The sequence below is a fragment of the Hipposideros armiger genome, unplaced genomic scaffold (genome assembly GCF_001890085.2).
Source record: "Hipposideros armiger isolate ML-2016 unplaced genomic scaffold, ASM189008v1 scaffold_35, whole genome shotgun sequence".
NCBI classification, from domain to species: domain Eukaryota; kingdom Metazoa; phylum Chordata; class Mammalia; order Chiroptera; family Hipposideridae; genus Hipposideros; species Hipposideros armiger.
The window spans coordinates 884,317-909,064 of record NW_017731385.1 but is presented as its reverse complement, the minus strand read 5'-3'; the positions used below and the strand labels follow the sequence as shown (position 1 = coordinate 909,064).

The window sequence follows — 24,748 nt, the reverse complement described above, 5'->3', positions numbered from 1 at the left end:
CGCAATGATGGTGCCAACTTGGGCCAGTGAAGCAACGTCCTCCACAACTAGACTGAAGAACAAAAGGACAGCAACTTGCCTGTTCCCCTTCCCCCCAATTCCCCAATAAAAATCTTTAAAAAAAAGAGTTAATAATTCTTAGCACAACACCTGGCATGCTGAGCACTTGATGAGTATCAGTGATAGTAACATAAATTACAGTCATGATCTATTAGCCCTGGTATTAATCTTGTTCCCTTCCCTCCCTCTCTACTGGTGATTCTATACCCTACCAGTTCTCTTAAATATGAAGAGCAACAGTTCTCAAACTTTAGCTCCAGGATCCTCTGGAAGGCTTCTTACAATACAGGTGGCTGTGTTTCAGACACAGAGCTTCTGATTCAGGGGCCTGGGGTAGGGCCTGAGAACATAGGTTTCTGACAGGTGAACCTCTGGTGTGTGGGTCCTGCTGGTCTGGAAGAAGGTGATGAGAAACACTGGCAAAGGGGCTTCCCTACATCTGTAGAGGGGGCGTGGGGGTCTCAATCTGCAGGGCTTTCTATGGCCCCCAAATATCCAGAACACCCTTTCCGGACCCCTCCAACTTCAGTCCCTCCACCAGCAACTTCAAACTCAGCTCAAGCACAGGAGCCCTCCAGGCCTCCAGGCCAGTAGCTACCACACTGGGCTGTCATCAAAGAAATCCTTTCTCAGTGCGTGGGACGTAGAAAGCCCTCCATAAATGGTGACGAATAGAATGAAAGCTGGAAGAGCCAATGGCCAAAGGCACCTCGGGAGAAACAACCAAACTGGAAGGTCTTGGAGACCAGTTCAGGGGCCTTCATCTCAGAACCAGTTTGCTGGACAAGAAATGTCCCAGTCCCCCATGAGCTGTAGACCCCTCCCACCCCAGCCATTGGTCTCTTCTCTGCACCATGGACCATGCATGAGTCCCTGGCCTCCAACCACAACCTGTCCTCCCATTTTTTGAGGGTCATGGGGCTTCAGCCTTCAGCCACTCACTGCCATAGGCCTCACCGGTGCCACAAGCTACTGGAAGACGCTGAGTGTTCTCATGCGAGGGGAAGCCAGGCTGCAATCAGGAAGCATTTCTTTGTAAGCATTTCTGGTAAATTGCCCAAAGGGATCCCAGCAGACGCAGGATGCGCCAATAAATTGCTCTAATTTCTTTTTCGCATTCTAAATAAGTATTCACCTTCATAACTAATTTTATATTATTTTTTTCTGAAAGAGGGTTCCCAAAATGTCCACCTTTTAAGACTTACAAAATCACCCTCCCTATATACTCTGCTCCTTGGCCCTCTGGCTTTTCTGGGAATTTCTCCAGTTCATTACCCACCCTGCCCTCCCATGACAGCATCTGAACCAAGCCAAGCACACTTTTATAAACACCTTCTAGGCAGGATTTCAAATGCTTCTAAAGTTCAAAGGGTGTTGTTAATTTCACTCCCAAAAGCAAGATTCAGGCAGAAAATCCTACCTGATTCTCCCAACACAGGCATTAAAAGACTTTCTTCAACACAAAAATACTTTCTTCAACACCTTAATCTAAATTAAATACAGCACCCCTCAATTTTTTATGTATCATTACCAATAATGATAAGGAAAGTTTTAAGAAAGCAAGTGCTCGCTATATCAAGAAATACTATTTAAAAATCTAAGCACTATTTTCATCCTCATTCTATACAGTGTAGTCATTTTAATTTGAAAATCACTGTTGTGGTTTTACACGCACTTTCAGAAACTGTCAGTTGAGTTGTTATGGTTCATTTACTCAAAGGCTAAAATTAGGAATTTTAGGATTCCTGCCCAAATAACACATTGCAGTCCTCTACACTTCCAGAGACAGACTGAGGAAAAAAAAAAGATATATCTTTTAAAATAAATATTAGCTGTATTCATTCATGTATGAGTATAGATTTAGACACGAACACAAAGTCCTTTCTAGGTAACAATAGTGACTTCTATTTACCTGGAAGCTACGAAAAGAAATCAAGCTGAAATATGTTAAAGCACACTAATAAAAAAAAATGCTGTTACTTCAATATGCAATAGAGGAATACAGGTACACTTTTACTCATTTTGTCCCACTTGAATATATTAGGTCCTTAAAAATACGTTCAGGAAGACATATAATACATGTTGCATTTTGAAAACAGCTGTTCATTCTCTTGTTCCAGATTGGTCGTAGTTTAACCACACAAGTTGAATGAAAGCAGTGCTCATTTTACTCATGATGGTTAGTCTGACTCCCAGGATATGGGTTGTTTCATAAACATAAATTTACATTCTTGTTTCCATTAAATCTCCCAGATTCATACTCTCTGTCTCACAGCAACACAGAATAGTGAAAACGCATGGGTTCTGCACTCAAAAGGATTCCCACTCAGTTCCCAGGTCCACCACCTCCCTTGAACTCATTTCTGGATTCCTCCCTGCCTCAGTTTCCCATCTGGACAGGGGGAGATATACCTACTCTGTGTATTTTATGCAACAAGATCAAGTGCCCAGCACGGCGCTTGGCAAAGTGTTGATTCTTAATGATCTTATTCTAAGGATAGTTTCAATCAGCCTTGTCACTTTGGAGGACAGACCAGGCTAATGACAGGTATTCTTCATAGGTTTACATTGTCCCTGCACCTATATGCTTATTACCAGAGATGAAAGAGGGGGTGAGGAAGCAAAAGCACAATGTGCCACTTGTCTCTCTCTAAACAACCCCCACCCAGTGCGGAACCAGTGCCCTAAAATTCTCCTTTGTGTCAACACCTGTGCTATGAAACAGCACACCAGCCTGGCTCTCACAGAGGTCCCTCCTTAACAGGCGGACAACAAATATTTGTTATATTGAAAGGCTGCTAACACAAGCACAAAATGAGTGCTAATGGAAATCATAACCCACGGACCTGTTTGCGATTCCGTATGTTACTGAAGCAGGTTGTCTAATGTCCCAAGTTTCCCTGGGAAGCTGTTTGGTAACTGTTGAGTGCCCTCTGCCAGTTGTCACCTCTGGAGCACACTCACCGCAACATCTGGACGCAGCTGAAACCGTCAGACATCGCCCAGAAAGAAGGTCCTTAGGATGGTCTAACACAGTTTATAGAAACACGACCATTTTTAAAAACCATCAGCACACACCATTTGCTTAACAAATGGACAGTGAGCTGGGGGGAACTAATTGCGGAAGCAATTTCCTCTCAACTTCACCGCCACCACCATCACCTTTTTTTTTTTTTTTTAGTGTGACGAGATACTCTGGGACCTACACAATTATAAGGCTTTGTGCTCTCGTGAGGCAGAGCAACTGTCTGCGCAGGGAACCAAAGTGGACTTTCTGGATCTCCACAAAGTGAGTGCATCAAATCCCACCCAAGTGAGGGACTTACCTCTGCAGAGTCCCCGCGGCGGTGCTGACGGTGACTAACTCCACTGTGTCCCTAGGAGACCCAATTTGTGTCCTATCAAATGGCAAAGAAGTCCCGGGAACGTTCCCCCACACTCTGCCCGGCCCCCAACCCTGAGCTCTTCACCAGCCCAAGCCTGGGCTCCTGCCTGGTCTTCAGCACACTTTTCTGACCCCAGGTACTAGCTTCCCTGGTACCTCAGAGTCCCCAGCTCCCCACTTCGGTTGAGAACAGACACCCACCCGCAGAAGAGAGCAGGTGGAGACCCTGGTGTCCGCCCGCGCGCACCGCCAGGTGAGCCCAGCACCTCCCTCACCTGTCCGAGGCTGAGTCCCGGGGGCTGCAGAAGGGGCTGACGCACGAACCTCAAGCGCGCAGGACCTGCCCTGGCAATCCCCCGCTCAGGGAGCAGCTCAGACGCAGCGAGGGCGGGGGCATCACCTACAACTTCCTCACCCTCACACGCCAGCCCCGCCTTCAAGGGGAGGAGGCGGTAGCGTCACTTTGGAGTCGCCGACCCCAGCGGGAGCGCGGCAGTCCTCAGCTCCTGCTGTTGCGTGAAGGCGCCGCCAGCTCGTTTCTGGGCACTTTGCTGGGCCAAGAGGAAGAGACCGCTTGCAGCTCATGCGTCTGGGTTGGCTCACGGGAAAAGGGAGACATGTCCCCAACATCTGGCAGTGACTAGGGGAGTTAGGGTCACTGGCGCTTCAGTTCAAAGTCAGGAAAGAGGTCACGGGTGGCTTGCCAACTTTAAAGTTGCTTAATAACGTGTCTTCATTGATCCTCAGACAAGTGCACCTTGCTCCTGTAGGCCCCTAAAGGAGCCATGGTTAGAGGGCAGCCTCCATTTTCACCACCTTGGCTCTGGCCAGGCAACCCAAGAAAACCATGCATGCCACATGTGCGCGTGGCATACAAGACGTGATCATATTTAACCTTCAGAAATTTGTGGGACACTTCATAATATCCCTGATCTAAGATGCGGAAAGTAAGCCTCAGAAACATGAATCAAGTTAGTAGCAGAGTCAGAGCAAATGACAAGGCCGATGACAAATCTAGGCTTTTTTCGCTGTGTGACATCACTACCTTAGAGAGCAGAGGTGACTGGGGGAAATGAAGCCTAAAAGGAAGACGAGAGAGAGAGTAGTAAGGAGAAACAGCAACCATACCTTCAAAGCTGACTAAGAGCTGAATTAAAATAGTAAGTGAACCCACAAAAGAAAAAGCTTTTTCCCTCTAACTCCTGCCGCAGTGCAGTTCCTGTAATGTGGTTCCTGTAGCCAGACCGCAAGTTCAAATTGACTAACAGCATTTTTAAATCATGAAGCATTACAGACAGTGAAACTTCTAAAGATACAGAAATCTAAGGTCGTACCTCCTCCCCCTCACAATACACTCCTTTGTCTAGCGTCCTTGAGTTTTGTTTTTTTTTCCAATTGTCCAAACATGTTACCTGCCTCTTTCAAATATGTTCTAGCCAAGGAATAGTGGAATCATGCTGTTGCTTTAACCAGTTTAATTTGACTACAAAACCACTTAAAGCAGTGGCAGTTGAACTCATACGTGGCTGATAACTGTCCAATATGCTGTTGTTACACTGAATTTCTTGATTTAAACAGGTTTTGAGCCAAGTCGTATGGGCACTGCCAGTGATCTCATTAATTGTTACTTTTTCAAAAAATAAAACCTCCTGCACGTATAATAGGTGGTCTTCTCTGTCTTGCCTTCTGAAGTCACATGAAGAACGAGATAGTTGATCTCTGAAGAAACAACTCCACTGTCAATGTGGTGATTGAAGTGGCGACTTCTCCCTCTCCACGCTTGTATTGGAGTCCTACCGGATAGGACTGCTTTTAAGTCTTAAACAACATATGCATGATCGCATGGCAATCTAACAATCTCACCTGCTCTCCTCAGTGTTAAGTGGCACGTGTGCCTTCAGCAGGTCCAATGTGCTCCTTTGCTGTCACAGGCAATGCTGCCTGTCGCACATTTGGAAACACTCCAGTGAAAGTATGTCAGCAATGTCACTGGGCCTGTTTGAATGAACCAGGGCGATTTCAACAGGACGAGTTACAATGGCTGTAGTCACCTAGGATCTCTGCCCATGGGGGTAAAGGAGGCTTCCCTAAACCAGAGAAGACCCTGTCTGTACATACATATGAGCGAGAGCTCCAACTCTTTCCCTACTCCAAGGGAACCAGGACAGGGCTGCCTGTCATCCCAGCAGAGCTGGCCATGAAATCAATCCAGTCCAGCTCTAAGCAGAGAACTCAAGGCGAATCATAGAGAACAAGGCCCTCAAATGCCCCAGAGAACGGTTTCTGAGATCTGCTCACAGTGACGTGAGGGCTCGGCACCCAGCAGCCCTCACATTTTCCTTCATTGGTGCATCCTGTCATTTCTGGACCACTAAAAGCTGACACTGAAAAATGACTGAGATAGAAACACCTAAAACTAGACCTACCAGGGTACGAAACCGCTATAATGGTTCAGGCAACAGTTAGCCCATTATCCGAACGGCAGATGTTTAGTGCGTGTCATAAGGAAGCATATGAGCATTGTTCATGGCATTGAGAGAAAGGCATTCCTTTTATGGTTAGTTTTGTTATTATATTTACTCATATTTTTTTCCTATTGTATAATTGTCGTGGCAGATTCTAGAAAGCACATCCCCCTATTTATTTATTTATTTATTTATTTATTTATTTATTTATTTATTAGCTGAGCCATCCTGCCACCTGTTGGCAGCTCAGCTCGAGCCGGGAATCAAACCAGCGACCTTGTTGCTCAGAGCTCACACTCTTGAGCGAGCTCTTAACCAACTGAGCCACTCGGCCGGCCCCACATCCCCCATTTTTGTAGTGGCAGGTATGGAGAGACCAAACTTAATGACTCACTCGAGATCAAACTGCCATTTAACTTACTATTAATAGCTCTGGGTTTTCCTACAAATGGTTGGTAGAGTTTCTGTTTCTCAAACAAAGAGGTGGTCCTAACAAAAAGTGAGTCTTACTTTCTAAATACTCAGACAGAAGACTTATTATAAAGCCTTTCTTTGGAAACTAACACCAGCATGTTATTGTCTTATGAATAATAATCCTATATAGCAAGAGACCCAGATATGTATTGAACATAAGCTAATTAGCTGGAAATGTTCACAGGTAGTAAGCTGCTCAAAGTTACACTTTAACAGCTATTATAGCTATAATTCCACGGCCAGGAAAGAGTTGCTTTAAAAAAGTTAAAATCATTAGAGACATGGAGGGTAATTCTTTTTTTTTTTTTTTCAAAGATTTTTATGGGGAATTGGGGGAAGGGGAACAGACAAGTTGCTGTCCTTTTGTTCTTCAGTCTAGTTGTGGAGGACGTTGCTTCACTGGCCCAAGTTGGCACCATCATTGTGCTCTTTCTCGGCGAGGCAGATCCGTCGCCAGCTTCTGGATTTCCGCTCACAGCGGCTGCTGGCCGCTCACGCTGGCTGCTGGCTACACATGGTAGCCCATGGCAACCCACCTGCCACTGCTGGAGACTCACGGCAGCCCAGCTCCAGGTTGAGCTGTTGTTCAGCATCTTAGCTGTAGAGGGAAGTGTCAGTGGCCCTCATATGTGGGATCCGAACCGGGGCCCTCTGGCATCCCAAGGCAGCTCTTAACCAACGCGCCACTCGGCCGGCCCATGGAGGGTAATTCTTAAGAGACACAGTCCCTCATTCCTTAGCTAGCTAAAGCAAACCCAAATTTACTTTTGTAGGCGAAGTTTAACCTTGCTCAAGGGTCTTCCCTCGTCACCAACAATGTCCTGTCTGGTGATGTAAATTACACCCATTAACATTGCTTAAACCTTCCCCCAGGTTAAACCGGAGCAGGGAGTGTTTCTACTGCACTGCACTGCACTGCACTGCACTGCTGTGGCCCCACTAGATTCACCGTTGCTGGATCACACTCACCATTGGCCATCCTGATGGGCATCGTTGGCTTAGCCTTGGAAACGGGCTGTTGAACGTAAACTTGGAATGTTGGTCAGGGTCATTGCTTTTAAACTTCTGGTGCCTGTTTTAAGATGATCCAAGGCAGGAGTTTTAAATCATCTCAGGCATGCAAGTCTAGGCCTTCCCATGGCAACTGGTTTGTTTGCGTCCTCTGGGTTCTACAAATAACACAAGTGAATTTGTTTTCCCCTCTAATTTGACTACAGGGATGCTCAGAGTGGCCCACCTCTGTCCAGCCTTCAGAAAATGCTTTTTTGTACATTGTGTAACAGTTATATTTTTCTACTTTATTTTCCTACGTCTGAGATGAAACTAAGGGAATTTTCAAGACCAGACTATTAGGATTATAACCAATTCTCCATGCAATAAGACACACTGAGTCACGTAACTAACATATATGAAGCAGCTACAGCTAGGGCCACAAACGAGGATGCCTACAGGGGCCAGGCTGGCGAAATTAATGTGTGACTGTGGCCAACACACAAGAAAATAGAGACTGTCACAAACTGCAGTGGGCATGCCCACGTGAAGGCATTCATTCCAATCATTGATAACACTGCGCTGGCCAGATAATGCAGGGGTCCATTTGTGTCCCCTGATCAACAATGTGTCAACCTCTAAAGAAAACCCTATGCATCTAAGGAAAACAAGGAATGGCAGCTCCTGACCTCCAGGGCCTCACAGCTGGGTGAAGGGAAAGACGAAGAAACAAATAAGCGTAACAGTGTCAGAGGGACGAGGCTCTGATAGCTGTGGGGGCCCAGCCAGTAAAGCACAGAGTCAGGTCCAAGAGACGAGGTGAATATACAAGCACCATGAGTCCACAGGGCCCACGTGCGGGGACGGAGACCCCTCATGGGTGAAACATAGCTCCCATCACTGGGATGAACACACGCTCAACCAGCAGGAGAAGATCACTTTGTGGAATGAAGCCAGACCTGTTTAGCAATATTCCCACAATTGTCCACTCGAGTAATCAGAAAACTAAAATACAGATGCACACAGGAAAGAATAACAATGCTTTTGGTTGAGGACGTGAACAAGTTTGGGCCTTGAGGTGCCCAGCCTATCTCTGTGGCTGCTTGGGACATATAATTTGAATAAGTTTTAAGTCAGCCAGCCTCCAATTACTGACTACAGTGATGACCTATAAAGAAAGTACAGAATCACTAATTAATGGATTGAAAAGTAGTCAGGAAACACATGGGGTTTTATTAAGTGCATAATAATAATATTTTCACGCTGGCCCATATACAATTACCGGTTTGACAGATTTCTTAGGTACGTCTTTATAATGAGTATTGTTGCCGCTTCCTGAGAAAAGGTGGACCCCAAATAAAAAATAAAATACAGTAAAACTTTGGATTGTGAGTAACGTGAGCAAACTTTGGTTTGCGAGTGTTCCGCAAGACGAGCAAACATTTCTAATACATTTTAACGTGGTAAATGAGTGATGTCTTGCAATACGAGTAGTTTGTTTCCGGAACGAATTATGCTCTCAAACCAAGGTATTAATGTGCTACTAAGACATGTGACCTTAAAACTAAATGAATTCTTTAATTTCTAGCATGTAGGTGCTCAATGTTTTCTTATTTCCTTTTTGGGGAACACCTAACTGTACTGAAAATTCTACATTCTATAAAGGGCTTGTTCTTTTAAATAATAAGTTTGCTTAGTTTGAACTTCCTATTAGGCTGATTTTAAAATGAAGAATGGGAAGGAAGGATAGAATCCTAATCAGTTAAATACAAAAGACGACATTGTCTTTTTTTTTTTTTGCAATTTTTTTAAAAAATTAAAGTTTATTGGGGTAGTTGAGGGTAAAGGGTATCAAATACATGGTAATGGAAGGAGAGCTGATTCTGGGTGGTGAACACACAATGTGATACATAGATGATGTGTTACAGAATTGTACACCTGAAATCTAAGCAACTTTACTAAAAATATGACATTTTCAATCAATTAGAGGGAAGAGAGTTTCTCAGCCAATTCTCTCAGTGTCAGATATATTTAGGTGTTGCTTTGAACTTTTACGCCCACCCTCGGAGTGGCTTGTGATCTGTCCCCTTCCTCCTGGTGGGTTTTGGTGGAACTGGGCCCCACTTGTTGAATTTACACAACGTCTCTACTTTCAGTACCTCTCATTTGAAAACCCCAGCCTTGTATTTCAAACCGGGTGTGCTTTACCACACACATTCATGGGTACAATGTGCTCCGGAATTCCCTAAAACCAAGATTGGGGGGGTCCAAGTGCCATCCTCATATACGAGATGAAAATGTGGTGTGCCTTTGTTAGGTTTTGTGTCTGTAATGCCTCTAGACTCCTTCCCCGGTAATGAAAATTAATCACTTCTCTTGAGAACCAAGTGAATCCCAACATCTTGATTATTTCACCTGAACAAACTTCATCTTAGTGTATCACATGCATTTCAATGTTGCCAGAGAATATTTCTCTGAGAGCCGGGAGTCAGAAGGAGCAGGTACAGAGGGCCAGCGTTTGAAATGCTTGCGGGGACACTGTCCTGTTGCCTGCTCATGTTTTGTGTGGCTCTGAAGGGCACATTTTAGCAAGGCATGCCCTAGGAGGCTGTGTCCCCAGCACGCCGGAAACTTCCACGGTCACTTAATGATGACACGTGGCAGGAGAATAAAGGACAGAATTAGCAGCACCATGAAAAGTGTGACTGGATGTCCAAAGGGTGGAAATTAAAAATGAAGAGGCAAGTGATCAATGCACAGTGTGGGAAAACAAGCTGGAATTTTAATTGGCTAGGCGAAACCCTAGACCAACAGGACGAGAAAACCAGAAAGTGCAAAGATCAATAAGATAAGCGATAAGTCAGGTGGGCCCAGTACAGTCAAAGCACGTACTCCGAGTAGCTGTAATGTTAAGTCAGACAAGAAAAAGGATTTTTATTCTTTGTGATCTCACCTCTCTCAAGATGGAGGGGTCACTGCTACAATAATACTCTGTGAATAGAGACCTACCTATGGGTAATGCTTCACTTTATAGGCCTTTGAGGGGATAGCATGAGCTCATTGACCATCTAGGGGGGTTAGGGTGTTTGCAGGAAGGATTATTACTGGTAATGATGAACCACCTTCAATACAGCCTCCTCAGTGTCCTTTAAATAGCAAAGATGGCTTCCGGCTGGGTAACCACAAAGTATTATAGCCTTATTTCCTCCTAAGCAAAGACTGGCTGGGTTCTGGGCCCTAATGGATGAGGCCACAGCCGCCTCCCACAGGAAAATACTGCTGATTTCACGCTGGAACGTTCATCCTTATCTACAGCTCTATTAAGAGAGGCCAAAACACATACATTTATACGGGGGTTGCTTTGCAGCGTTGAGGAGGACTGGCGGGCGTACTGTGCAATGTCCTCCAACCTGTGTCGGTCTGTTGTTTTTCTTTTGATTAGACTGGGGTGTAGTTTTTTGGAAAGGTGAATCTAGGAGACATGCCTTGACTGTCACACCCTATCAGTGGGTGTACAGGACACAGGATGTCCACATAATATCACCGGTGATGTGAACACCATCATACTGCAATTTCTCAGAATTTTGAGGGATGATCTTGGAGCTTGTTTGGGTCACATATGGAGAGTATGAAGTTTGCGAGGTGGGCTTGGTCCTCTGTCCCACACTCTGGCCGTTTCTACTGTCCGTGAGTCAGTGGCCCACGTGCTCTACTGTCAATATCCTTCTCCAAACAGGAAAGGACAAGAAAAACCGCCAGCCCTATTAAAGGCGCTCGGTTTATCCCTGCACAGGTCAGGGCAGGAGGAACGTTCAGGCTTCCAGTAACTTGCAAACATGCCTCACCCCTCTCACACCCTGTAAAGGGTGAGACAGAGCACTTCCTGGGCAAATGCAAGACCCCATTGCAATGACATAAAGGGCCGAGGTAAGTTTCAAAGTTAAGGAGGCCCAGCTGTGTGTCAGAGACCCAGGCTGCCCCAGTTCTTTTCAAGACCCCTGTTCACTGATAGGTTTCACAGGAATCTCTCTTGCCCTCTTTTTAAGGATGAAAGGATCACATCTCAGACAGACCCTCCTACTGACATTCATGTGACAAAGGCTGTTTTCTAGAAAACTGCATGTACAATGGGCTAAAAACAATCTCTCTTTCTTTTGAAGGTTTATTTTTTTGTCTTCACTGACATCGTCAGTATATAGGCAGTGTATCTTTATAAAGATGACAGACTTTAAGGAAATGAATCTCTGCATGCATGGATCTTTTCATATGAAACAAAACCCTGACTTTTGAGGTGAGTCTGGGAGGGGGCAAGGAACAAAGGAAAGTAAAATTATTTTTATTTGCTTATGGTATGGGTGGTTTAAAACAGGCCATGCCCACTTCCTTTTAGGAGAAACACGGAAAGACACTGAATGCTTGTATTAAAGAAATCTGCTTAAACAAATAAAGTAAGTTTGGCATTAAGCTGCTGTCTCTTAGCTTGGCTTCTTATATGCTGAAGCTCAGGGGAAATAGGGGGCCCATGGATCATGCAAATGACAAGGATTTGCAGCCTGGAATTACAACCTCACTAAAACACATTCCCCAGTGGTATCTACAGCTAGGCTTTTACCGTGTTCTCCATTTTCACCGGAGAAGAGGAAGACTAGCACGTATCAAACCATTTAACTAAATCTTAAAAAATGACCAAAAAAAAAGAAAAAAGAAAAATTAGGGAGTCTCTTAACTAGTTGAATTCCATTTCAGTTAGAGAGATTAATTCAGAAGAAATTATCAAAGCGCTCTTTCACAGAAAGCCGTAAACCTGAAAATCAATTTCGTTGGGATCAAGTGTATTAAACATGTTATTATTAGAAACAGATCCTACACGAGTATTTGTTGGAACTCCATCATGAGAAAGCTCCGTGTCACACACCACTTCTGGTATACGGCAATTTCTGTCAAATAAAAACATTACGGTGTGCCCTCATCCACCTTATTCACCGGATGTGGCACCGTGCCACTTCTGGCTCTTCCCCAAAGTCAAAATGATTCAGGACATCGAGGCGGCCACGACAGCGCAACTAAAGACGAAAGAGGACTTCCAGAACTGCTTCAGAAAGTGGCAAGAATGATGGGATGAGTGTGTTTGAAGTGAGGGGAGGTATTTTGAGGGGGATTAATGGCAATGTGCCTTTTACTGTAATAAAAAATTTTAAATGTAAACGTTCACCGTACTTTATGATCATAACTTGTAAAACCTATGATAACACACTTCCATTTCTCACCTCCTGACTTTTGTGTTATTGTTATACTTTTTACTTAATAATAAAACTGAGCAAAGGTAAAGGAAAAAAGGAAAGAAGGGAAGAAGGAAGGAAGGAAGGAAGGAAGGAAGGAAGGAAGGAAGGAAGGAAGGAAGGAAGGAGAGAGAGAGAGAGAGAGAGAAAGAGAGAGAGAGAGAGAGAGACCACAAAATAGAGTTCTAATTCCCGATCTGCAATTCCAAAACCCAAGAAGCTCTGAAAACCAGGTTTCCATGAAACATTTTAAGCGATTCTTGAGCTGATTGGGTGGCAAAGTCTGATCTGAAGAGTCATGAGGCTAGTTATCGTCTTTATCGCTCCTGGTGTAATTATTCACATATTTTGCTACAGAAAGTTGTGTGGAAAGACGTACACATCAGGCCTGAGACTGCTCTCCTTACAAAGGCCTTCTTACAATCTTGGCCCTTGGATTTGGGGAGGTTGCTACCATTCCCTAATCCCTAAGAGGGGCCTGCTCTGCCTCATCTGTCCATAGAAACAATGTGGTTTATGTTGAAAATCTGTTTTTTTCTTCTGGGAGTCTTGAATTTGGAGTGTGCTAGGCAGGGGGTGTTTATGTGTCGAGGCCCCAATAAAAACCCTGGGCACTGAGTCTCTAATGAGCTTCTGTGGCAGAGAACGTGTCACAGGTGTTGTCACAATTTGTGGCTGGAGAAATTAAGCACATCCTGTGTGGCTCCACTGGGAGGGGACTCTTGGAAGCTTATGCCTGGCTTTCTCTGGACTTTGCCCCTGAAGCCTTTTATCTTTGCTGATTTTGCTTTGTGTCTTTTTGTTGTCATAAATCATAGCCGTGAGCACCACTCTATGCTGAGTCCTGGGACTCCTCCCAGCGAATCACCAGACTGGGAAGAGGTCTTGGGAACCCCTGACACAAAAGTAAATGTGAGAGCTACTCTGGCATTAGCTGGGATTGTAATGAACAGATGCCACGTGCCATGGGTGGCTTGTCTAAAATCCCAAAAGTCCTGAATTCCAAAACACATGTGACCTCTGCTTTTGGGTGAAAGATTGTGTACCTGTGTCCACAAATACACACATAATAAAATATAAGTAGTATGTATATATAATCAGTTGGGATGTTTTCATTAACTGCTGATCCTTTCCAGGTGGGATAAATGGTGCTACCTTAAGCCAGGAGGATGAGGAAGAAGATACTAGTAATAATAATAATAACAACACATAACATTTCTTAAGTTCTCATGCCCAGCATCAGACACTGTTTACACGTTCCACAATAACTCAGTGAAGTACATGTAATTATTATTCTTGTCTTGTTGAAAATAAACAAAGGCCCAAAGAGGTCATGCTACTTGACCAACATTAAACAGTTCATAAGAGTTGGAGACAGGATTTCAACCCAAGTTCATGTGGCTGGATGGCCTGAGCCCTGGTCCCAATGCCACAGGGAGTGACTCTGCTATACACAGAGCACTGTTCTATTTTCTCTCAGTAGCTGTGTCTCCATCGCTCCCAGATTCTCTTCTGGGATTTTCACTCATCTCACTCACAGCATTGCACACAGACCACTTGCTCCTCTCAGTTAGGGCTGTGAGTTTGGCCGCAGATAACATGCTTTTGTGTCCCCTTGCTGGGTTTTTGTTCCTCTACTATGTAATCACTACCCTGTGTTGACTCCTTATCACACCAGTGACCTTGGATTGCATTAAATAATTTTCTGAGTGCCGACAAAGGCAAACGTCATCAATCCCAGTTGTAGGAGACAAAACTACTCGTAAGTCACAGAGGAGAGGAGAAAAAAAGAGAGGAGTCAGAATGGAAGGTAGAACTCAGGACTCAAGCCTAGGACCAGGCAGGCAGGTCAGGGGTTGGCTGGCTTCCAAGTGGCACGTACTTGGAAGGTGGCCTAGGGGGCATGAAAGGAGGTGGGAGAAATAGTCTAGGATCAGCGTTTCATGCTCAGGCGTCATCCTATGGGCCCTGGGGAGGTATCTGAAAAGTCTGAGGAAAGTGATACAAATGGATTTGACCACCACCAAATCTAGATGATTTGACCATCAAGAGGTGGGAAGCTCTACCTGAGAAGTATTCTCTAGATAGAAGTCTCTATCTTGAGATTATATCTAGAATATTCTCCAGATAGACATTACCAAAACACCAGAACATCTTGGCATAACAGAATAATCAAGACACCAGCCTCCCTCTCTTCAGCCAGTTCCTGAACTTCTGATTTGATTTTTTTCGCGGGAAAAGAAGGGTGCATATGTTTCTACTCCAAGTCTACCTGTTTTGGACTTGAGAAATGTGGGTTAGAAAAAGAGTTAATGGGGAGAAAGGAGATGCCGGATAGGAGAAAAGGGGAGGAAGAAAATGGGACAGAAATGACACTGAGGTTTGAACCAGCACAGAAGCTGCCAATAGAAATTAAAGCTGTGAAAACGAGTTTCCCATCTGTTTCTGCTTTTCTCACCTCCATCTCTAAAAACCAATTTCAGGGAAGGCCAAAGGCCACATCCGGTGGCCTGCACTGCCCCCTACAGGCAGGAATCCAGAAGCAGCAACAAGCAAAGCTCAGCCTGAATTTCCTCCCCAGCCTTGGAGACAGCGCCTCAGGCTGGGCCACCAATACATCTTTGTTCTTTCCATTTCAGCCTAGCTTTCAAATGACTACTTTTTATAATCTTAAAAGGTACTTTTTCCCCCCTATGTGTTTACATCTCTGAAAACAGAATGTGTCTTGGAATATATCTTCTGTCAGTTTAATTGACAGCTTTATTTTCCTTTGTGATTCCTGAAAGAGCATCTTACAATTGATGTCATCTTACACTTGGAGAACTGTGGCGATATTTATTTTGCATATATCAGAGGTGTGGCCTGATGGAAGAGACACAGTATTTTTGAGCGTGAAAGATCTACTGTCACCTTTGTTTCTACTGTCACCTTGAATCTCTAATATCCCTTCTTTTTTAAAATTCCGGATCTCCATCATTCACTAGTTACTTGAATGTTGGCAAGTTAATTATCTTTCTGAGCCTCAGTTTCTACATCCTTAATACTACGTATCTTACACAGTTTTGTGAGGGTTAAATGAAGTTTCAATGTAAAGTCCTTGAATGTTTCCTACCCAGTACTGTCAAAGTACTCGATAAATAACAATATCACTTCCAAATTAAAGTCTCAAACACTGATAGCTGCTTCTGCCACCACCAGAGTGAAAGGCATCCAGACGAAAACCCTCTTCCTTCTCAGAATGTGCCATTGAATCCCAAATGCCATCCGGGAGGTTTCATCCTTGGAATTTATGAGAACTACTGCTGAGTGGCTTTGCTTTTATGTTGATAACAAAAGACGGTGAGGGCTCAGATGGAGCCTGTGGGGCTTTATTTTAAATGCACCTATTTGGATGTTTCAAGTCTCCAGCATAACCCAGCCACCTTTGTCCACTAGAATTCAAAGCTTCCTGTCAGCAAACCGTGTTGTTTCCCTGTGCCCTTCAAACTACCCAGGCTGATTTCTGCTTTCTTCTGATAAACCTGGAGGTGCAGAGCCCAGCCTTTTAAGTCCAACTGCTTTCTGCAGTATTGAAGGCGGCCGAGCACAAATGAAATGGAAAATGACAACGATAACAGGGGCTGCTATCGCAGCCTGTTGGATGCGGTTTGTGGCTCTCCCCGGCAATCCCAGGATAAAATAAATCTCGTGAATGGCAGCTTCTCTAATTGCTGCCATGGGACATAAGCGGCCTGGTCTTGCAGCCTCCGTGAGCTCTGCAGGGGGCCGGCTCTGAGGAGCGCCCCGATGGGGACGGAGCTTATAAAGTTGTCATGGAGCAGGCTTTCATGTTTGCCAAGTGGCTTCCCCCTCGCACTGCCTAATACCCCTTCTTTCTTAAGTGATGTGAAATTGTACAGTTCAAGTTCTTAGCCCGAGTCTCAAGGAGAGAGAAGCACTCATCGACAGGGGAGGGAATGAAAGCCTTTTGTGGTGGCAGCCCGCTGCTTTCTCCTCCCGGTTGCATGGCTGCATTTCTGAGCTAGTGTTGGGAGGAAGGGCCGAAGGGCAAAAGATGAGGACCTTCAAATATCCATCCGGCTTGGGCCCTGCCTGTCTGTGTCAATTTTACATTCACAACTTGCCTACCGGGCAGATGATATGAATGAATGAATCAAATGGCAAATGAATGAATGAATGAGTGAGTGAAATCAGTAGTGGTCTGGGCAGGATGAATTTGACAAGATTTTTTCCCCTGGAGGAATTGTGGGAGTGCTTGCCCAATATTGCCAGATCTCCTAATTTTTCAAGAGCCATCAGTAGCCCAGATATTAATGTAAATTCTGTAGATTTTTCATTGTTGACATGAGGGTTAAGAGGTCAACACACTATACCCATCAGTAGGCACGTTCTCTGACCAGTTAGGATATGTCACAATTTCTTCTGATCTCTACCAGGATCTTTCAAAGTAAATGAAACCGATGCGTTTCGAAAGGGGAAACGATTCCCTCTGCCCCAAAGACAACTTCATAGAATTATCACTTATTTAACAAAGAAAGTGCTGGGGTCAGTCTGCTGGTCCCTACCTTACAGCTGTGTGGACCGGAGGCTTTATTTCTTTGCCTGATTCCAGTATTCCCAAGCGCTGACCTGCAGACTATTATGTGTTCAGGATAAATCTGGAACAAAATGAGAGAAAAATAATTTTTACATAAAGCCAACTACTGATTTTTTAAAACTGTCTTTTATTTAAAAAAAATTTTTTTTTCTAAAATAAAAGAGATAGTAGATGGTGGGGGGCTTTTATGTGAGTGTAGATCTGTACTTGACACAATTTGAATCTGCATCTAATTTTAGTCCCATATATATGACAAAATCCAAAAACTAGGGACAACTGACCTAAAAAAAATTCATGTCAGTTTTGTTCTCTCAAGACACTAGACTGAACTTCAACTACGAATTGAATTTTGCAGAAAGTCCAAAAAAATATTTAGCAGGATGAAAGACCAAGCAACACATTAAAAAGCAGCAGTTGCTGGGCTGGCTGAGTGGCGTGATGGTTAAGAGCTGGCTTGGGATGCCAGAGGGCCCCGGTTCGGATCCCACATATGAGGGCCAGTGACACTGCCCTCCACAGCTAAGATGCTGAACAACAGCTCAACCTGGAGCTGGGCTACTGTTAGTCACTGGTGACGGCATAGGCTGCAGCCCCTGCTGCAGTAGGTTGCCACGGGCTACCGTGTGTAGCCAGCAGCCAGCATGAACGGCCAGCAGCCGCAGTAAGCGGCCGTCCAGAAGCCAGTGACTGATCTGCCTCACCCGGGAAGAGCGCAGTGATGGTGCCAACTTGGGCCAGTGAAGCAACGTCCTCCACAACTAGACTGAAGAACGAAAGGACAGCAACTTGTCTGTTCCCCTTCCCCCAATTCCTCAGTGCTGTTCCCATCCCCCAATACCCCAATTTTTTTTTTAAGTGCAGTTGCAGGAGAGTGTCAATCAGAGCTCAAAGAAGTTGAATTAGAGTCAGTGACATTGGTGCTTTTCCACAGTGTCTATTTCGAGAGCAAGTTGAAATTCACAGCTTTGCAGAAAAAGTAAAATATCTGTGGGGAAATGGTGAGGAATTTGTCATTGCTCAAATCTGGTGCTAAGCCTGGAGCTGAATTTAATATTAATCTTGATGGAAGCACGTTTGCAGTGGAACGGAGAAGAAGAGAAATGCAACGAGGATTTATTGAACATGCAGTAAAAAATCCATTTTTGTGGGGCTATTTTTCTTCTGCAATAAATGATTAGGGGAGGGGAAAAAACGAAAAGCTTAAAATTGGTGTCAAGGCCTGTATTCCACCCTTTGGGGATTAGCTGGAAGATGAATATGTCTGTTTATAATGCATCACTCCTGATGAAGTAGAAAAGATGAAGGGGAGACAAGTACCAAGCAGACAGGGTTTGTGAGGATGCAGCTTAAGTCCTCACACTTCAGACTAGAATTTGTCAGTGATGCTCTGTCGATGAAGTTTTACTGACTGGATTTGATGCACAAGCTGACTACAGTCCTTAACCAACTCAATGAGGAGATAAACGTTACAAAATGAAAATATATGGCTCCTGCCTAAGATTTACCGATAAAGGCATCTTTTTCTCATCTGTTAACAAAACTTATGATACTGGAAAACATGGATCTCCGTCAAATTCGGGGGCTTGTACTAAATTGCAATTGTGCAGTTGGACGAGTAGGCTATTTCTCCCTGTTCCCACGTTAGTTAAAGGCTGTAGATACTTAACACAACACATGTTTTTTTTGAAGAGAGGGGCTTCAATACAGCATCTCAAAAATTGCCCGTTGTCCTACCGAGCACTGGGTTGAATCAAGAAGCGTAATTTGGGACCAAGATGGCAGGCCTAGTGACATTCTTCTCCTTCCAAACTCATTTCTAAGTGTCCCTAGGATGCTCCCCTTTCTATTGTCATTTAGGGTGTTTGGTTCTTATTTCTTCGCTTTCCACATTTTAATAACTGCTTGCCTCAGGCAAATCTATGCATTCAGTCTTGGCGAACTTCTAAATGAGGATGTCACAAGAGGAAAATCATGCAATGGGAAACTCGGGTTCAGGGTTTTGTGCAGTCCTGGGCGTCATGGGTATATTATAAGTAAGATTTCCCACCCACCCACAATCTTCCAGTTTATGAAGCACCAACAGAGCAAATGGGTGGCATTAGAGATGATCTGAGAGCCTGCTTGACTGTCATGAACTCAATGTGCATCGTGGAAAAGACTTGAAATCTGTTATTCCTACAAGAACATTTTTGGCACCACACACATCAGTGCTTCTCATTTCCATAAATGTTCCCGGTCTACTCTTCTTTTTATCAATCTGCCCTGCACAGTATCTGTAACAGTCTTTTGAAGCCTTTAAAGGTCAGCCTGTACATTATTAGTGGCCACATCTTTTCCCCACCAAGTCCCAGGGGTTTCCTCCTCATTCCTTTCTATTGAGCTCTTAACATTGTTTCCAGGTTTGCCAGAACACCTCCCCCTTAGGGGGAAGATGTGATGTATTTCATCACCGTTCTCCATATCAAATTTTCTGGAAGTTGAAAGATCTGCTTAGAGATAGTCTTTAGTGGAAGTCTAGTCTGAGTAAGTCTGTCACTTGTAAGGACTCAGTCTATCACACATTTGTTTACTCCCAAGCTTCAAGCCTAGCTCAGGCTAGCCTGTGGGACCTGGTCCCAAAGGTCCACATGAGCCGGCATGAAATAGGCTGGCTCATTGAGTCTTCATGATCAAAAGGAGCTCATTAGATCTCCTTAGTACATGGAGGACCTTAGGAGCTGTGATTAGCAGCCTGGGGCATTGTTTGTTGGACTCCTTCCTGATCGCCAAACAATTCAAATCAAAATATGATCAGTATCTTGTACAACGTAATATATGTTACAGACACAACCCTGTGGTGTCCAACAGTGTCTCGAAAATTGGTTCCCCCATTTTTGCTTGATTGGGGGCCCATTTTTCATGTCAAATACTTCACAATATATTAGTCTTCAAGTCACAGATCTACTCCATTTATCTGTAATGGGCTTTCTTAATTCAGGCGTTTTATTAAAGAACTTATATACACATATACTACATTTATACTTAATATCTAAGATTGAAAATTCAGCACATAAAAATGAATTTGTTCCCATAAACAGTTATAAATAAAATTCTATAAAGATATATGCAAGTGTTCATCACAAACATGGATTTCTTGCAATAAATCTTTTTTGTCGTCCCCCCCCACCCGTCTTTTTTCTTGTTTCCTCCCTCTTCCTCCTTCTTCTCCCATGCCAGCCTGCCTTCACCTCCCCTCCCCACCTTTCCTTATCCAGGGAACCCATATTAACATAAGATGTGCCCTTCCATGGTTCTCCTCAAAGTAATATATCAATACGTGGATACACAGTTACAGGTTCTTACAATTATATTCACATGTCTGAAGCTTGCTTTTCTCATTTAACATCTCAAAATAAGCCCTCAAATCGAGTGGCATAGCTACTCTTTTTAATGCCATGCATACTAGTTAATAGCACAGATGTACCATAATTTAGTCAGCCATAACCCTATTGAAAGACATTCGCCCGTTTAAAACATTTTGCCCCTTTGGACAACGCTACTATAAGACACCCTACTGCATGTACCATAATAAGAAGTCAGAAAGGGAGTAATTCCTAGTCCCATATACAAACAAAAGCTAACCAACAGTTTTACAAATGAGAGAACTGTTGCTAAGAAAACTGAAAAATGGTCACACCATTTTTACTATGCCACGTGACACTAGTGTGCTCTTACTCTGACTTCTTAAAAATTGGAGGTCATTACATGAAAATGTGTGTGACTCTCAGTCACCTAATAGATCAAGAACCTAGCAGTAGAGGTCCAAATATATTTCTGAGAACTTACTCCAACCCAGGCTCTGTGGTGTGAATCTGAGAAGCTGCAAGACGCTGTGTGCTCTTAGGGAAGCTTCTAATAAACAGACCTCTTAGGGAAGCTTCTAATAAACAGACCATGCTTTAGGGCTCCTTCTGAGAGCCACACGAGTAGAGTCCTTGCACAATGGATGGGATTGACACCAGTCTTTCGAGGAAACCAAGAGGTGGCTAATGATCAGGGGACTGAAGCGTCTGAGAACATTTGACCCCGTTTTTAGCATGATATGGTAGTAAAAGGGACAGATTAGAATATAGAAAGCGAGGCCCTAATCAGCTGTAGCATCCTCTGTTTGGAGAAAGAACGCATGGACAGAAGAAAGATAGCCAGCAGACGCGAAAATTCAATGACACTGATTTCCTAACTCTGCCCACGGAAGGGTCTTCCCTGCTTCTGACAGATAGATTGATGCCAGTAATCATTTCCACTCATATAACTATTATCTCTCCTCTTTCCCCTTGATTCATGCAGATGTCTCACCATATTATATCTGAGCATGCCAGTATATACTATGTACTGTAAATTACTTATCATTCTGTGCACATTTTAAATCTTTTTTTTTTTTCTAGCTGAGCCATCCTGCCACCTGTTGGCAGCTCAGCGGCAACTCAGCTCGGGCCCGACTCGAACCGCTGTTGCTCAGAGCTCAGACTCTTGAGTGAGCTCTTAACCAACTGAGCCACTCGGCCGGCCCTCTGTGCACATTTTAAAACTTGGTGCAATTGGTTAGTACGAGAAAGCCTCGCCGGGGACTCCATGTCTTAGACTACATAGAACATTGCATTTTGGGGCCTGTGAGGCTGAGGACCAGGTTCTAGAATGTGTTCCTCTAGCTGAGTGTGCAGGAATGGGAGGTGGATTGTGAAGCTGACTTGGCAGCCAGCCTGCACGCTGATCGGGTCCCCGCCCCTGCCTCCTGCTTCTGTGAAAACGAAACCCTGTGCGTAGATAGAGAGAAGACACAGACACAAAGAGTGATAAGCATCGTAATGGATGTTTACAAGTCAAGTGATACTGGGGCCCCGCAGAGGAGAAGATTCCATTGGTTCTGAGTGTCGGCAGAGACTTAATGTAGATGTTGGCAGTTGAGATGGACCTAAAAGGATGAGACAGCGTTCTTCAGACGAAGGTGGGGTGATGTACAGTTCCAGACAGAAGGAACGGTTGGGCTCTGTTAATCCATTTAGAGAGAGAAATATTACTTGGTTAGTTAGGTAAAATGGTTGTTCAGTGAATGACCAGCTCTGTCGTTCACTGGGAGGCAAATGGGAAGCCTTCTGCTGGAGGGCTACTGGTTTCATCGCGAATGAAACCAAGGAGTCTTTCTGAAGGCCTCCATCTTTCCTTGGTCACTCCTCACAGCAGTGTGGTTTAGGGTGAGGCAGAGGAGGGTCTCCCAAGAAAGTAAGGACTATACAACTCAAACTGACTCATTAAGGGAACAGTAGCCACGGCCCAGGAAGCGGATACAACAGGGAGAATTTAAAGGAGAGACAGATGCAGATGTGAGTTCCTTATTACATATATTTCCAACTATAAGAGGACAAATATGATGACAGGTCTGAGGAAGTTGGGGTTAATTTAAGCATGTCACCTGGCGGTGCTCACCAAGTTACTGGGGAGTAAAAATACAGATTTTAGGGATTTCGGAGTTAGACACCAAGGCACAGATATCTAACAAGCTCCCTAGTGGATTCTAGGTCAGCCCCCAGCAGGGAGCATTTGGGAGTCTAATCCAAACCATCTCAGACGCATGACTGTCTTCTCTTATTCTTGACGATACCTGGTTCTCAAATTCCTTGGGTAAAAACCTGCATTTGTTTCCAGCACCAAGATTCTATGGTATCAGAGACCTTGAACTGGCAACGTTACAACGTCCACAGATAAGCGCCCACAGTTAACCGTCACAAATACACAATTGAATTGGCATTTCAGCACTTCATTTATATTCTAGGCCGCTGAGCTTTTATAGATGGCGTGCATTCTCACATGTTCCCAGCAGATGACAGCATGACCTTACGAAATGATGTCGCGGATGCTTCATGGATTGTAGCCACAAGGTGGCAGCATTGCACGGTGCTATGAAAAGCCTATTCCCAGGTGATTTAAAACATGCCTTCCGTTCTCAGGATGCCAAAGCTGATTGTTTAAGAGGCTGCACCCACTATGTGCTTTACGTCATTTCGGGTAAAACAGTGTATCTCTTGCCAGGTTACCACCTGGAATGTGGGCAGAAACGCATTATAGCTTGGCTTCCTTGTAAAACGAAAAGCCTCTGCAGGTAGGATGGCTCCATACAACTTCATCAATCATTAGTGACAAGGTGACAGCCAGAAAACAGGTTCTGAAAGGTTTTGTAAGGTTTTAAAAAATTTGTAAGGCACAGGGTGTGGCAAAATCCATTCCCCGGGATGATGCCACATGCAGGGGACAGAGGACCTCAGGGGCTGGAGGCCAGTGCCTCAGCCCTCCCAAGGGCCTCCAGGTTTTCCAGGCCTGGGTATTTTTATATGGAGTCTCACCAATTCTCACGTATTGGCAACTCATTCGGAGAATTTACAGCAGGACACACAAAGCACAACTGTGAGCCAAATTCACCCTTTGCCTGCCAGCCAGCAGCTCCTGTGTTCCTGGGAGACTTAGGAAGGTCAGAGTGAGGCCCGAAGGGGTCCCAAAGGGGTCATGGGGGGGGGGGCCAGGGCCACTGCATGTATTTAAAGTTGTGTTTTCTTCCTTGAAAAGCCCATTTAAATAACCTCCAGAACCTGTATCACTAAAAGAGAACACAGATTTCCATGAAAGTATTATTTCCTTCAAAGAGCATCCCTAAAAGAAGTAATTCACTACTTGAATTTTTAAATAATATTAAAACTGATCCCTTAGATTATTTTACTTGGCCTTACTGGCAGGGGGAAAAAATGCTTCTGCTTGTGCCATAGAAATAGTTCTGTAAATAATTGCCATAATATTTCTATGTGACTCATTTAATTTTTTTTTGTCCATATTGTAAATTTACTTGTTATTGTTCCTAATTATGAAAGCGATATGTGCATTTTGGGGGCAGGAAGTGGGAGAACCCTCAAACATTATATAAACACTTTATAGGCTATAAAAAAGTAGAAAATCAATGTCCCCCAACATGCTCTGCTCCCCCTGCATCATAGCGGTAGCTTTGCTTTCACAGGCTTTTCCTGTGTGCATCAAAACATATCAATAGGAGATAAATATGCAAATCTAAGAACTTACAGTTTGTTTTATCAAAAATGGATAATACTGATTTGCAATCCACTTTTTCACACAATAATATCATTTGATGAATTGATTGAGATATTGACTGGGTTCTTCCCCTTGGAAGTCTCCATGCTCAATAGAGCAAAGTTGCGTTCAAATTGCAGTCCCAGTGTTTATATGTAGCTGACATCCCAACCTTGTTTCTGTCATTAATGAAAATAGTTCTGGTTTTTCACATCTGAGCATAAGGCTGGCTTCGGTGATGTTTTTTAACATGCTGAGGAAGTATTTCTAGTTAAATTAAATGACTGATTTTATTTTAAATCATGGATGGACATCAGCCCTTCCTAAAGTGCTGTCTTGAAGTCTCTGAGATATTTATGACCTTTTTGACCTTATAATATGGGTAATT

At 44.0% G+C, this 24,748-nt stretch overlaps 1 protein-coding gene across 1 annotated transcript in view; it reads right to left on the bottom strand.

The window, feature by feature from the left end:
- Positions 1-3,814, bottom strand: part of MCTP2 (multiple C2 and transmembrane domain containing 2) — a 189,501-nt gene extending 185,687 nt beyond the window's left edge. Inside the window, exon 1 of the mRNA XM_019637847.1 lies at positions 3,721-3,814. The gene's annotated coding sequence lies outside the window, so the exon portion shown is untranslated. The remainder of the gene's footprint in view (positions 1-3,720) is intronic.
- Positions 3,815-24,748: the final 20,934 nt, after the last annotated feature.